The following is a 13,663-nucleotide window of genomic DNA, read 5'->3' on the forward strand; positions in this document are numbered from 1 at the left end:
AATTTTACCTCTTATTGTTGACAGATGTTCATCTGAAATGGATGCTTCTTGCTCAGAGCCTCTGGGCATTCATTAATACTAGTGATAACAATTCCAAATTGTCTCCTACACCTCTTTCAACCCTGCCTCCATCCCTTAAAAATTACAAAGGTAAAGCCAAAACCCTGTTAGTGTTGTGTTATTTGTGCACTTAACTCTTACTGCCTTGGCAAAACCTGCTGATCTTAGTGCTATCAGTGCCCAAATTACTTTGTGTGGGGCAGGGGGAGCCCAGAAGGGAGTAAAGTAAAATGGAGCAAGCAGGTGCCACGCAGGTTGAGATGGTGCTGATGGCGGTGTTAAGTCAAGGTCTCCGCTTCGCCTGGCCATGGTGGGGAGGGTGCCATATCCTTGCCGAACAGTCCTTCGAGGAGCTGCTCTGTGCCTTCCCCCTCTCCTACCCACAGCTCTAGGACACCCTGGTCTTCCTGGGGAGGGCTCTCCCCCTCTCTTGAGCCCCTCGGGGGCAGCCTCTTTGGGGTGCAGCTGGCAAAGTCTTGGCTTGCCCCCCTGTTCCCGTGGCCAAGCAAGAGGAGCAGCTTCCCGTGGTGTGGGGACAAGTCGGGGAGGATGAGTGCACCGGCCCATGCTGCCTGTCCCCGGTGTGTGCTCATAATAGCTTGGGGGTCTGTGGGAAGTTGTCGCGATCATTTTTTTTCCTCCCTGCTTTGAGGCAGCTTTGTGGCTTTATCTGGCTTTTGAGGCGACCAGGGTAGCTAACAACATGCACGGAGCATCCTCTGCGGAGGAGGCCTGGCGCCCGGTTTTGCTAGAGGTCTGCTTTACCACTTATGAGAAACGAGTTAACCTCCCTTTGATCTCAGTTCACTGCTAACCCTTTAACAAAGTCCGGGATGTGCGAGGAAATCAATACTCAAGGCATTGAATTTAACACCAGCCATCAACTCAAGCGTAACACACACACTGACTGACTCCGATTACAAGGAGCGGGCTGGTTTGAAGCTCGTTTGCCAGCTCTCTGGGGTGGTGCGGGGCGGCCGCGGGGAGGGCAGGCACGCTCGTACGGCTCGCTGTCGCTCGGGGAGGGGGAGTAAGAGGGACCTGGCACGCTCTGCCATGTCCTCCCGATCGGCTCTGCCGCCTGATGCCCCTTGTCTCTCTCCTTACACCTCTGATTTGCAACCCTGGCAGCTGTTCCCCGACACAGGAGCAGAGAGCTTGGATACTGTTTGTGTACACACGTAATTGCTCTGTGCTGGTGAGGAGCTGCGGCAGGACTTGAGACAGGGCAGGTTCTGCTGAGCCGGACAAAAAAGGTACTGCAAGTTAAAAATCTGAAAAATAAAATGCTGCAGGCGGGAAAGGTTGAGTGTCTGGTCAAGGAGGCAACCGTGTTGTTTCTCCAGCTCCAGTCCTCCCCGCGGATATCTAATTAGATCGGTGGAGAGCTAATTGGTATACCTTGTTCCATACTAGCCGCTTGCTGTTTGCTGGCACGCTGGCAGGAGGCGGCAGGCAGGCTGCCTGGCACAGCTCTGCAGACGGGAAAGCCAGGCGATCTATGGCCAAGCGCTTTCTAGACAGCCCATGAACCTCCTTGTCACATCTCAGCCCTCCAGCCTTCTGCTGCAGACCAGCTCTCCTCTGGGGACATTTGTTGTCGCTTGTTCTTGTTTCCACCAGCTGTAGCCAGAGCTGAGACAGCAGACGTAGGTTAGGGGAGGGTTCATGGGGCAGCTGAAGGATGCTGAGAGGGGTGGGATGAGCATGACATGACCCCACAGCCCTGTCCTTGTGCCATGGCTGCATGAGGGCCATCCCTCTGCTACCCACACTCAGTAGTAACTGTTGGGCACACACTCCTGGGGCCTGCTCCTCAGGTCTCGTATCATCAGCAGGCAGCAACTAGGCAAATCCTAATAGCCTAACTAATTTCCCAGCCACACTGGCAGGGAAGGGCCAGCCAAGCCACTGAATCCGGCCCTCAGCAGTGGCAAGGCAATGATGGCTTCTTCTACAGGTTGTGGTGCCCAAGGGCACTCATGTGGCCGAGTCTCACAGCCCTCCCCAGCCCCTCACCAGAGGCAGAACTGCAGGCACGGCTAAAAGCTATAACCAGAGAGTATCCCGGCTTGCCTGGAAAGGAGGCCCTGGCTGGCTGGCTGCAAGAGAGGGGGGTCGCTGCCTGTGTCCTTGCAGGAGCCCAGCCTGGCTGGCGGTCAGTGAGGCTGCTGGCACCAAAGAGCCGTGGAGATGCCTTTTGCTCCCCTGGGAGACATGAGTTGAGGCCTTGGGGACCCAAAGCCCTTCATTTCTATCAACCGGGTCATGGTCTCCTCTGTCACCTTCTCAGCACCGTAAGACAGTGCCGGTCTCCCCTTCCCAGTTCAGGTAGCCAGTCCTGCCCTCCACTCCTGCTTGACCGTAGCTGCTGCAGTTCATCCCTCCACACTTCTTTTGACAACCTCTTCTCAGGACCTCACCATGTCCTCCTTTCAGGTCCCTTTACTCTCTGCTTTCCTGTCCTCTCTCCAAATCGATTGCCTCATGGCATGCTGCTGGGACCTTCGGACCATCTCCTTCTGTTTGCTCTTCCATTGAAATTGGGGAGCCTCAGTTTTGCCGCCTGCTCCCCGGTAGGCTGTGCTGGCTGGGCCCGCCTGCATTGCCCGCTTGCCTGGTGTTTGCATCCATCAGAGCTCTTAGAGGCTCCTCTGCTTTAACCTCTCAGTCTTAACCCTGACCTGAGTCAACAATCATGAAGAAGAGCTGCTGCTTAGATGATCCAGTGTAAACTCTACCTTTGATTAGACAGGTATCATCCCCAGGCACAGGCGTAGCAGCGCCTTGTTAACTTTCCTTGGTATTCCCTTACTGCAACCATGAGAACCTCCGACACAGGCAAGGGACGTGGCCGCTGCCCTCGTAATCTTTATTGATCTTTTCCCTGATGCCTCCTCATGCATTGTGTTCTCTTACCTTTCTCTTGCTCTTCCAGCTGCCTCTCCTCTGAGTGGCTTTGCATCTTGTGGGAGTGCTGAGAAATTCTCTTTTTATTCGATTCTTGCAGAGCAGTAACACTCAGAGGCCCCAGCAGCTCGGGTGGGTGTGTGCTGTGCCAAATACGAAAGACTGGGTTTTGCACCTGAGAGTCTGCTGTCTGGAAGGAGGAGGTGAGAGGGAGCAGGGCACATATTTCCATGCCCCTCTGATCTGTCCTATATGGGCCAGTTTCTCTGCATCATGCCAGAGGTGAGTTCTGGAGAAGGTCATGTATCTGTCCCAGGAAGGCACGGTGGACATGAGAGTGTGGAAGGAGTTGTAGGATGCGAGCAGAGGGAGAGATGTATGTGTAAGATGTGCAGGCAAGTGCACAGAAGTGGTGAGAAGGTTCTGCAGGATCACTCTCTGATTTCTTTCCCATCCTCCAGGGCCTGGGGTTTAGGAACAGATTATGAAACTGAGATGTGAACCTGCTGGTTGCCCAGCACCCCTCCCTTGCTCCCACCTTGCAAGCACCTAACCTTGACAATGCCAGGTAGTACAAACCAGGGGGCTGAACTGCCTTGTGTCACACCTGCAGTGTGAACGGACATGCAGTTGTACAGCACATCCCCTACAGTTTTCTCTTGGTAACCTGTCTGTGGGTCTCTGCCCTCCGTGGTCACTGTCTGGCATGTTTGTGCACAGCAACTGAGCTGTCATCAGATGTGTCCCTTCCAAAAATGTCCAGAGCACTGTGTGCTCAGACATGCCATGCGTGGTGCAAAGGAGCGGTGTGTCTGCTGTGGACAAATGGCTTTGTTTTGCACTTGAAAAAATGGAGTCAAAATGTCATGTCAGTGTTTTGCACAGGAATAGATTGCTCCTTTCCAAAGGGCAGCAGTTCTGTCACTGGGTTTTACTTTGTGGTTCCCAAGCAGAACTGTTCCCGCACAGTGAAACAAGACAATATTTTGGCTTTTCCATCCTGGTTTAGGATGAAAGGCAATGTCAGAGCATCAGTGTTTCGGTGGGGTGGACATGGTTTCCCAGCCCGTTACAGCAAGAACGCACTCCCTGCCAGGAGGCAAGGATGAGTCCCAGGGATGTGCTGCTTCTGCTTCCAGCACGTTTGATCCAGCCCGGCTCTTTCAAGGTGTGTGGAAATGAGCTACAATCTCATCATTACTGCAGAGGCTTCTCGGAGGAGATAGCGGAAGGGTCACAGCGCCTCTGGAAATCTCCCTTCAGGTGATGTGCCGTCGCATTTCACAGCAGACAGACAGAATAACCTTTAGGGCATGGTAAGAGGCAGCGTTTTGGACTCCGAGCCGGGGAGCTCAGGAGCTCATTTCTCTGACATATCATCTGTGTCCCTGCCTCTTCCTGCATCCCCCTGAAATACCTTTGTCCTAATCCATCGCTTCTTTAGCTGGAATTAAAAAACAAAAGGTGGGAAGTTGGTCCCTTGTGTGCCGGCCACGCAGAAGCCAGCCTCTCCTGTGGGAACACACTCAGACCCTCTGCCGTGGCCAATTTTGCCTTAATTTGAGCCGCTCTCCTCCTGCGTGGAGGTGGGAGGCTGCCCCGCCAAGCCAGTCCCCAGCAGCCGCACAGCTCCCCTGCCCTCTCTCACCTTCCCTGCATCACAGCCTCCCTGGAGAGGTGCGGTACTTGGGTCCTGAGCTGGTTTTTTTTCCTCAGATTTATCTGACCCGGTTGTGGGGAGAGAAGCGGGCTGGAGCCAGGCAAGCTGGGCACATGCAGGTTGGCAGGGACTGCCCTTAGGAACTGGAGGCTCCCACGGCACCTCCGCACCGTGTGTTACCGGCTGTGCGGCACCGGGAGGAAAGCGCTGGCTCTCCCTCCTCCCCTCTCTGGAGTAAATAATGGTACTTTTTATTTAGCTATTATTTCCCAGTGGCAGATATCTCCTCGGCTGTCTGTTTAACTATCTTTATCTCGCCCTCCTTCTCTGTTTGATATAGTTATAGATAAAGAGATAGCTACCTTAGTAAATAACATGTTTTTAAGAGACCGGTGGTATGGTTAACATAGTGCAGCAGCTGTTGATTTGTCTTTCACTGTTGTGTTTTTTGGTTTTTTTTCTTAAGGAAATGCTTTAAATAAGGGATACTTCATCTATTAAAAAAAAATACACTTGTAGCAGCTGCTAAGCCCATCCATAAGCCTGCTTTACGTTGTATTTGTGATGGGACTGACAGTGCATGGAGGAGCCTGATTATACACAATTCCATTTTAGCAAGCCCTGCGATGTAATTTCACAGGGCGATCAGTGTTTGAATGTAATAGCAGCCTGTGCTAAGGTGTCAGAATATTAAAGGCGCTAATGGAAAAGCTCCCTGGTACACAAGGGGGACAGCATTACAGGAGACGTCGCAGATGGCTGGGCACTAAACTAATGGGGCAGGATCCAAGAAGGAAAAAAAAACCTAGAGAAGGGAGAGCTCACGGGAGCATGGGCACCTGCTTCCCTCTCACACGGAAATTAAACAGCGAGCAAGGGAGAGGCAAGCGTGTGCATGTGTAAAAATAGAAATCAAGGGGGGAAAATACCCCCTTTGGAAGGGCTTGAAGGTTTTGACAGCGAGCCCAGTGCCGGATTTGGTTGGGAAAGGCGTGGGGTTAGATTAAAGGGGGGTGTGTTTTGGGGACTGTGGGGCACATCTGAGCATCGCAGCCATCGTTCCTGGCACTGGAAAGAGCAGAAGGGGGTGATAGGTAGGATGCTGGTAATCACCCTCGTGTAATATGGCAAAACTGCAGCTCTCTTTGGTGGTTGTTAATCTCCAGGTAAATCCAAGGAGGATGAGATGTGTCCACCTTGCTGCTGCCCCGACGGCTCAGCTCTGCAGCATGGTACATCTGCTGGGGCCCCGTCATGTTCTTTTCTGTCCTCATGTATGCAAGGGCTGATGCAGAGTCTGATTTTGGGGCAGTGCCAACATTTGCCTGTTTTCCAGCACAGCTGGAGGCATCTTCCCCTTCCCCCTGAACCCCCAGTTTCCCCAGGAGCAGCCAGAATCAGACTGGTCTATTCTTGTCTGTGTGGAGAGGCAGCTGTGGCTGCGGTGAATCATCCATGAAGTCTGTTTGTGGGTATTCCTTGGTTTCATACCCAGCTTCCCTGTTCTGCCAGCCACAATGCTGTGGTGAGGAAAGGCTTAGTGCTGCTTTCTTGCTTCAAGCTGGGGCAGTCCTCGAGGGATAGCACTGCAGGACGTGAGCCAGTCCTTCCCAGGGCTGGAGGGGTAAATCAGCCACGTGTAGGTACTCCCTGGTAGCTGTCTGGCATATCGTTGTGTGTCTCTGCCTTTCAGGCACTAATCGGTAACTGCTTGTGTATCTGGGCATTGGGAGCTGATTGCATACATCAGCGTAACCCAGCCTGGGTCTTGGTCACCCTGCGGTGCGGCCAAAAACACCAGGACACTGTGCAAAGGCAAGGCCACTTGTTCCAGACCAGAAAAGGCACTGGGCATGTGTCCTTCAGCCCCTTGTCTCTGCAGCAGCCCCTGGGTGTCTGCTGGGATGCTCTGCTTGGCCGCCTGACCCCGAGCCCTGACCCCCTGGTCCTGCTAGCAACCCCCATCCTTGAGCTGCTTTCTTGGCCGTTTATGGCTCTGCTTGTCCCCTCTCCTGGGCCAGTGCTGGCTTGTGCATGCCCCAACTCTGTTTCCCACCCCTCCAGGGACCCAGACGTGTAGCTATGTTTTGCTTGTGGCCAAACCCAGGGCTTGGACCCAGGTCTCCACGGCATTAACCTAGTGTGTCACCAGCCGCAGAGCACACAGCAGTCGAGAACATTTTATCCAGGATAATCCCTAGCCTGGGAGCAAGGCAGAGACTGTTCTTGTTCAAACACAGGGAAATGTGAAGCCTAAACCGCTTGGCACTTTGACACTCCAGAGTCAGGCACACCGGCGTGTTTCTATTGCAGCCTAAGCCAGGGCACGTGCTAATCCTACGCGGTGGCAGGGCCACCTCCCCGCTCCCTGATGGGGCCACAGCGTCCAAATGCACCCTGGAGATGGGCTGTTGGTGGCTGCAGGGTCCATCCTGCCCCTCCTGAAGTTAAGAGGAGTTTTGACAGTGAATTTGCTGGGCTATGGCTGAGTTGAGGTATTGCCAGGACATGGGCAGGCTGAGGCTGCTCAGACATGTGTCTGGGTGGGAAGAAGGGCCAGGCATGAGATCATTGTGTGCCTCAGTTTCCCTTTTGCAGTGCGTCTATGGACAGAGATCTAATGGCTTGGGCTGCTTATTTTAATAAGGAGAAGGCAGGTGCAGTTATGCTACATCCTCCGCATCTTATCTGACACCTTGCTGCCTTCCCTTAAACTTGACCTGTCCTCCTCCCGTGGACTGGGGGCACCTCACCTCTGTAAAGCACTTCCCAAAGGTGGACACAGCCAAGGAGCTCCTGTGTGCCCAGCACTCACCTTTCCACAAATAGACTGTTCATCTTTTTATTTGTTTAAATTACTGCCTGACCTGAGGCATAAAGATGTGGCTGTTTTAACAAGCAGCTTTACAAATGGATAGAAGCGGACACCAGCTGGGCTAGCCAAAAGTTGCCCGGCAAGGCCAGGTAGGGCTGGCAAGGTGGCTCATGTGCCAAGGGCTCCCTGCTTGTCCAGGGCACGGGGGAAGCTGGCTGTGTGGCACAGTCCTCTGAAAAACCTTCAAGTGCCATTGTGTGAAGAGGGCAGAGCACTAGGAAGGGTCCCAGCACCTTTCCAGCAACATGGGAGGATTGTATCCAGATCTCATCCTCCCACTGCAGAGTGCTGGCAATGGCAGGAATTTCCAAGGGCAGCACCTGCTTCCTCCAAAGTGGGACCAGACCTATTCGTGGTGTCCCCACGTTCGGTGTGTCAGCCCCTTTCCTTCCCTTCGCAGCTCTCAGAGGGTTTGTGCTCTGGAGAGGGACGTTCCCTAGGAAAGGGCACTGCTCACATCTTCTCCTGTGTCCTCCCATGTCCAAATCCCAGCCAAACCACCCCCTGCTCGGTGGCGCTTTATTTGCAGATTTATTTGGTAGAGGATAAATGCCCTCTGCTCTCGTCACCCCCACCCCTTCACTATTAGCACAGATGTTTAATCTGAGGCTTCAGCGGGTGCCACATTGGGCAGGAGTTGTTTTCGTGCACCCAGTGCCACTCACGAGTGTTCAGGGAGCTCGGTGCACTGAGAAAAAGTAATTAAACGTGAATGGCATTAATGCTGTACCTGGTCAGTCTGGAGGCCCCTCTTGCTGCTGCGTTTGTAAAAATTAAATGCCTCTTATTAGCAGCACAGCAGAGATCCGTAATACGCGTGGACAGAAAGGCAGGGATGGATGGAGTTGGTGTCAGGGCAGCAATTGCTTATCATGCCTTATCTGGGAATATGAAACTGTATTGCATGACATCCAGAGGCAGGCTGAATAGATATGCCAATTCATCTCGAGCCTGGGCTTTGACAAGCTAGACTGCCCTTGTTGAAAGGCATCAGTCAAACAAGAGCTGCTGGCTGCTTTTCCCTTTCTTATACTTTCTCTCGCTCCCGCGCTCCCTCTCCCTCTCTCGCCGCCTCCCCTCCCTCCGCGTTTTTTTTTTTCCCTAAGCTTTTTCCACACAAAATTGAAAAGCTTTGGAAATAATAATAATAAAAGCCCCCCAAACTAATACCATTTTAAGTACACCCCCCCTCCCTCCCCAAATGGGATTGATAAGGAACCCCAGTGTATGAAGGCATGTTTAGATAACATTGAGAATATTATAGCGAGTGAGAGAAAGTAGGGGGAAAAGCTTCCTGCCGCGTCTAAGCCGGGAAAGGCGACGGCACCCTGGCTAATACGAGTGTTTAATATTTGATGTGTTGGGATAAAGCAGGATCACCTTCGAATTGAATTGAGTGTCAGAATGAGAATCTATTACTGAAATTCTTGTGTGATTTGACAGCAAAGCAGACGATGTTATTCTTCACTAGTTACCGCAATCTTCTCCCCTACATCACTTAAATATTTTTTTCTTTGCTTGAGTAAACACACATTATCCTTTTTTTTTCCACCCCCCTTTCCTTTTTTCTCTCCCTCTTTTATACTTATTTTTTTATTTTTTTTTTCTTAAATCAAAGCTGCCTTTCGCAGGGCTGATGGAGTAGATTGTTATTTCTTTATTTGTCCTATTAAATGGAATTCCTGATCGTTTAATCCTGCTTTTGTAAGTGATTTAAAAATACTTGAAAAGCTGTGAATGTGGCAGCACTTCTGACTAAACTGCTTAAAAGGGACATCTTACACCTGGGTTTAGCTCCTGTCTTCCGACAGCCAGCGAGGGTAGCAGGCTCCAGCGCTGCCGGGGCTGAGCCATCCCAGACTCTGTGCCTCTGTCCTGCTGGACGAGCTTTGCTCCGCACCTTCCCTGCGGCAGAAGAGCTCTGCCGTTGTCAGCGGGGCTTGGCAAACTGCTTATTCATTAACTGCCTCTTCTTTAATTGCATTCAGGCCCGATCCAGCGGCCTTGCTACTAAGTGATTTGGTGGGGGTGTCAAGCCCTCAGTGGTGTTAAATTTGCCTTGTATCGGGCCAGTAAGTTTGCATGGCAAGAAATCCCAGCAAGAAACATCCACCTCCCATCCCTGAAATGGCATGCAATTAAAATAGGATCTCGGGGGACCACCCTGGAGCCCCCAGTGTCCTGGGTGCTATTCAGGGATGGCCTCCAAGACACCCCCAGCCCCAAAACCTTTCGGTTACTGGGTGACACTGAAAACGTTTTAAGCTGTGTTTAAAAGCCCACTTAGTCATAGACATGACCTCTTTTTTTCTTCACACCATACAAACTAATATAAAACCTTGACACCTCATCATGGCAGCAGCGGAATGAGGGGAGTTAGAGGGAAATGCTTATTTTGGGCAGACGCGACGCACAGCTGACATGACAAGAGGAGGAAGACGCTTTTGCTGTCGCGAAGTCATTTTCTCCATTGCGAAAATGTCAGGGGGGTCAGCTCCGATCGGCAGGCTGCTTTGCCCAGCCTGATCCTGGGGGAGCACAGCTGGTGCGCGCTGCTTGCCCAAGCCGAGGGCAGCTGGGGAGATCTCACAGCAGCTTTCTATCTGTTTAAAAACGTGGTTTTCTCAGGCATCTTTTTGAAATTCTTAATGGAAACTTTCAGCGAAAGAAAAGGCACTTTTTTTTATTCCTTAGTACCCACGCTTCAGCATCTTCTCAAACTGCTGAGCCCCTATGCTCCTGGGAGGATTTTTTCCAAAAGGAAGTATTTTCTCCTTGCCTGAAAGTGTTCGTATTAATATTAAAATTATGATTAGTAGGTGAAACATTTAAAAGCTCTTGATGGGACATGAAAAACGACAGGGTTGTGGGCTGGGCAAGGCAGGAGGAGGCTCTGTGCTGGTCCTGGCAGTTCTTGCTGCTATGGTTTGTGAACATGCTCGTTCTGTTGCAAAGCGCAGAGCCCCATTTCCCTCCTGCCCTTCAGCTAAAGCGCCCAGGGCAGCGCAACACCGGCAGCTTTAGTGGAGGGCAGAGGGTCTGGGGGCTGGCCGAGCAGGTCACAGCATTGACACATGCAGAAAGGACAGGGCTGGCTCTGTCGGCATCGACCCGTTGCCCTAGCAGAGCTCCCACAACTCAGTGAGGACCAGCCTCGTCCCTCCCTGCACGTGTGGGAAGGATTTGTGGGGCTCCCCGTCTAAGTGAGCATCCTGACCTCTGCGCAGGTGCCCTGTTTGCATGTTGCGGGATGTTAAATCTTGCCTTAATGTGACTGCCAAGCACCAGTTTTTGTGAAGTGTGCCGGCTACTCCCCGTAAATAAATGATGGAGCATTATTCAGTCCACTTAGATCAATACATCAGCTTGACAAGTTCCAGTTCTGGGAATTTTCTGACCCCCAGAACATCTTCTCCGCAGCTGTGCTGCTTATAAACTGTGGTGTGTAACCCAAACAAGCTCCAAGGAGCGGGGCATCAGGACCTGGCTGTGTCGGTGCTGCCGACGAGGTGGGGACGAGGGCTGGTTTGCACTGGGATTGCAGAAAGGGCAGGCAGGGTGAACTCAGTGCCAAACTGGACAAATCCTGTGTTCTGCCCCCTGCAAGCAACACCATGGCACTGTCTGGCCTTGCTGGTGTGCCCTCCATGCCCTCCTGTCCCAGCGCAGAGGATTGTCTTTGTCCCCCACCGCTACCAGAAATGGGCCACAGAGCTCTTGTTTCAGGCTCTTTGCAAATTGAGGCAGATGCATCATGGCCACTGGCAAGTTTTGTGACCCAGTGTAACAGGAGGACACTTTGAGACCCTTTTTGCTTTATGATAAAGCCAGCCTCAGATGCTGTGATTCTGCACGCACAGCACCTCCATGCCCCAGGCTGCTGTACCCCATGTCTTATCCCCAATTCTGGTTTTTGGATTTTCTGTGGATTATGTGAGGTACAGGTTACCTAAGGAGCTGCCTCCCCATACTGGCACGTCTAACGAGGTATGGATTAGCCGTGGTCCTGGCTCTATGCACGGAAACACGGTATGATCCTCATCTCCTGCTGCTGTTAGCTCACATTTATCACAGGAGTATCTGCTTACCTTTGATTCAGGATCCCTACATCAGGGACCCAGGGTGGTATTTGTCTGTGAACTGCTGCGTATGCCTATGGGATTGTGTAGGTAAATAAATATAATTAATAATCATCTGACTTCAGAGCGGCATTGGCAGGGAGGTAAATGTAGCCCTCATAGAATTACAAAGTCAGTAGAAAAGGAAGACCTTTCTAGGAGCTGGTATGAATGGAAATAATTGTGTTCAAGCTGCTTGAAAATTATTCTGCTAACATTGTTTGGGTGGTTTTTAGCAGATTAGAGGCATTGAGTTTGTTTCTAAATCAGAAGTTTGACCAAAACCATTTAAAAATAGCTTTTTTTAAAAGATGCTTGCATTTTTATCAATTAAAATGCAGATGAAAATAAAATGCCTTGGGGTCCTGGCCCTGCTTCAGTGTCTGACCTAAAAGGGAGCAACCCAGTCCCTGCAACACTAGGACTAAACCAGAGGGAGGAACAAATTAGTGCGATTTCCTTGCAAAAAGGGTTTCATGGCATTTTTTTTAAATCCTTTGGCTTGCGAGCGAACCAGGGGCATCTCAGACTTTCTCACGGTTTGCCGTAGGGATAAGCACTGAAGGGGCAGGGGTCTGTGCCACTGTTGGCAGCTGTGCGGGGCTGATGGGAGTGGTGGTGGAGCTGATGGGAGAGTGGCTGCGGTCAACACCGGTGGCCCGGCGGCTGCGGTGAGCTGGTGGCCACAGACACCCTGGCAGGCTGGGGAACCCCAGGTCAGGGAGCCTCCGGCACTTTCTGCCTTGCTTTAACAGTCAGAAGAAGAACTTTACTGTTTAAAGATTAAACATTGTCTTTAAATATTAAACAGCAAAGCTCCTCACTCTTGATTGTGTGGCTGCTGCCGGCAGGCGGCTCAGAATTGCCAATTTTAATTAAAAAACTTTTATTTTCCAACGCAGCCCAGCGTTTGCTCCTCCTCCCGGCCAGGGCTGGTTGACCTCTCCCCTGGCTTGCCTTCATCTCTGCCTCTCTGCCCACATTTCCCTCCGCCTGCAGCACAGTGATGGTCCCTGCCAGCCCCAAAGTGTGAGCGGCCTCGTCTGGGACTGATCAATGCCCCTGGCACTTCCTTCCAAAACCCCAGGAAAAACAATTAAAACCCGATCGATCCTGCAGGCAGCTTTGAATATGCATAAGTGCACACTTGACCTTCAGTGGTCAGGCCAACTTCCACCCCAGCTGCTTAGCTAGTTTGCTCAGGTATTGCGGCTGTACTGAATGACCTTGATTAGGAAAGCAAAACGTGATGCAAAGGTGGGTCCGGTGCCGATCTTGGGGCCTGGGCACATACCACCGGCTCCTTGCTGATGCTGCGGAGCTGGGGGAGACAGGCTGGGGCTGGCCCTAGCACCCAGCTGTATAGAGCTTTCCAGAGCTGTCCCCGTGGCTTTCCCGGGATCCTACCAGCCTCCCACTGTGTCCCCTTGGTTGCTTCTGGCTGGGGTCCGAGGGACCTGTCTGGGCTGGGAAGGCAGCCTGTGATACGGTAGCTCAGACCCTGCCTTGTGCCTGTGCGGGGGCAGCCCTGGTCCCTCCCTGTCCCGTGTGTCCTCCAAAGCATGCGGGGACAACCCTTCTCCAGGGATGCCCCCAACTGCTGGTGACCGGGGGCCTGCAGCCACTGGTGCTGAGCGTGGGGACCTTCCTGCACTGTGCCTGGGCTTGCTCTTTGGGACGGAGCCCAGGAGAGGGAGCCACCCGCAGAGCCGCTGCCGCCAAAAAAAGCATGTGGGTGACAGGGTCCCGTCCTGCACCCAGACCCCCGGCTCCCCCCTGCCCTGCATCTGGCCATCCTGCATCCCTGCCATGGCGATGAAGATACCAGAGCATGTTTGTTGAAGGCAAAGGAAACCTCCCCGTTGTGTACACAAAGTGTAATTTCAGTGAATTATGCATAGACTTAATTAGGAGTTTTAATTGCTAATCATCTCCCAACAGGATTAGCAATGCTGTCTATTAATTATCTGTGGAGCCCTCTGTTTTGCTAAGGCAGGAGTAACAAAGCAGCATGAATGGTTACGTAGGCCAGTAATAAAT

At 52.0% G+C, this 13,663-nt stretch overlaps 1 protein-coding gene across 1 annotated transcript in view; it reads left to right on the forward strand.

Annotated features, from left to right (window-relative positions):
• Positions 1-13,663, forward strand: part of ERI3 (ERI1 exoribonuclease family member 3) — a 90,556-nt gene that overhangs the window by 71,605 nt on the left and 5,288 nt on the right. The window lies entirely within an intron of this gene.

Source organism: Cariama cristata, unplaced genomic scaffold (genome assembly GCF_000690535.1).
Source record: "Cariama cristata isolate BGI_N322 unplaced genomic scaffold, ASM69053v1 scaffold6112, whole genome shotgun sequence".
Classification (NCBI taxonomy): Eukaryota; Metazoa; Chordata; class Aves; order Cariamiformes; family Cariamidae; genus Cariama; species Cariama cristata.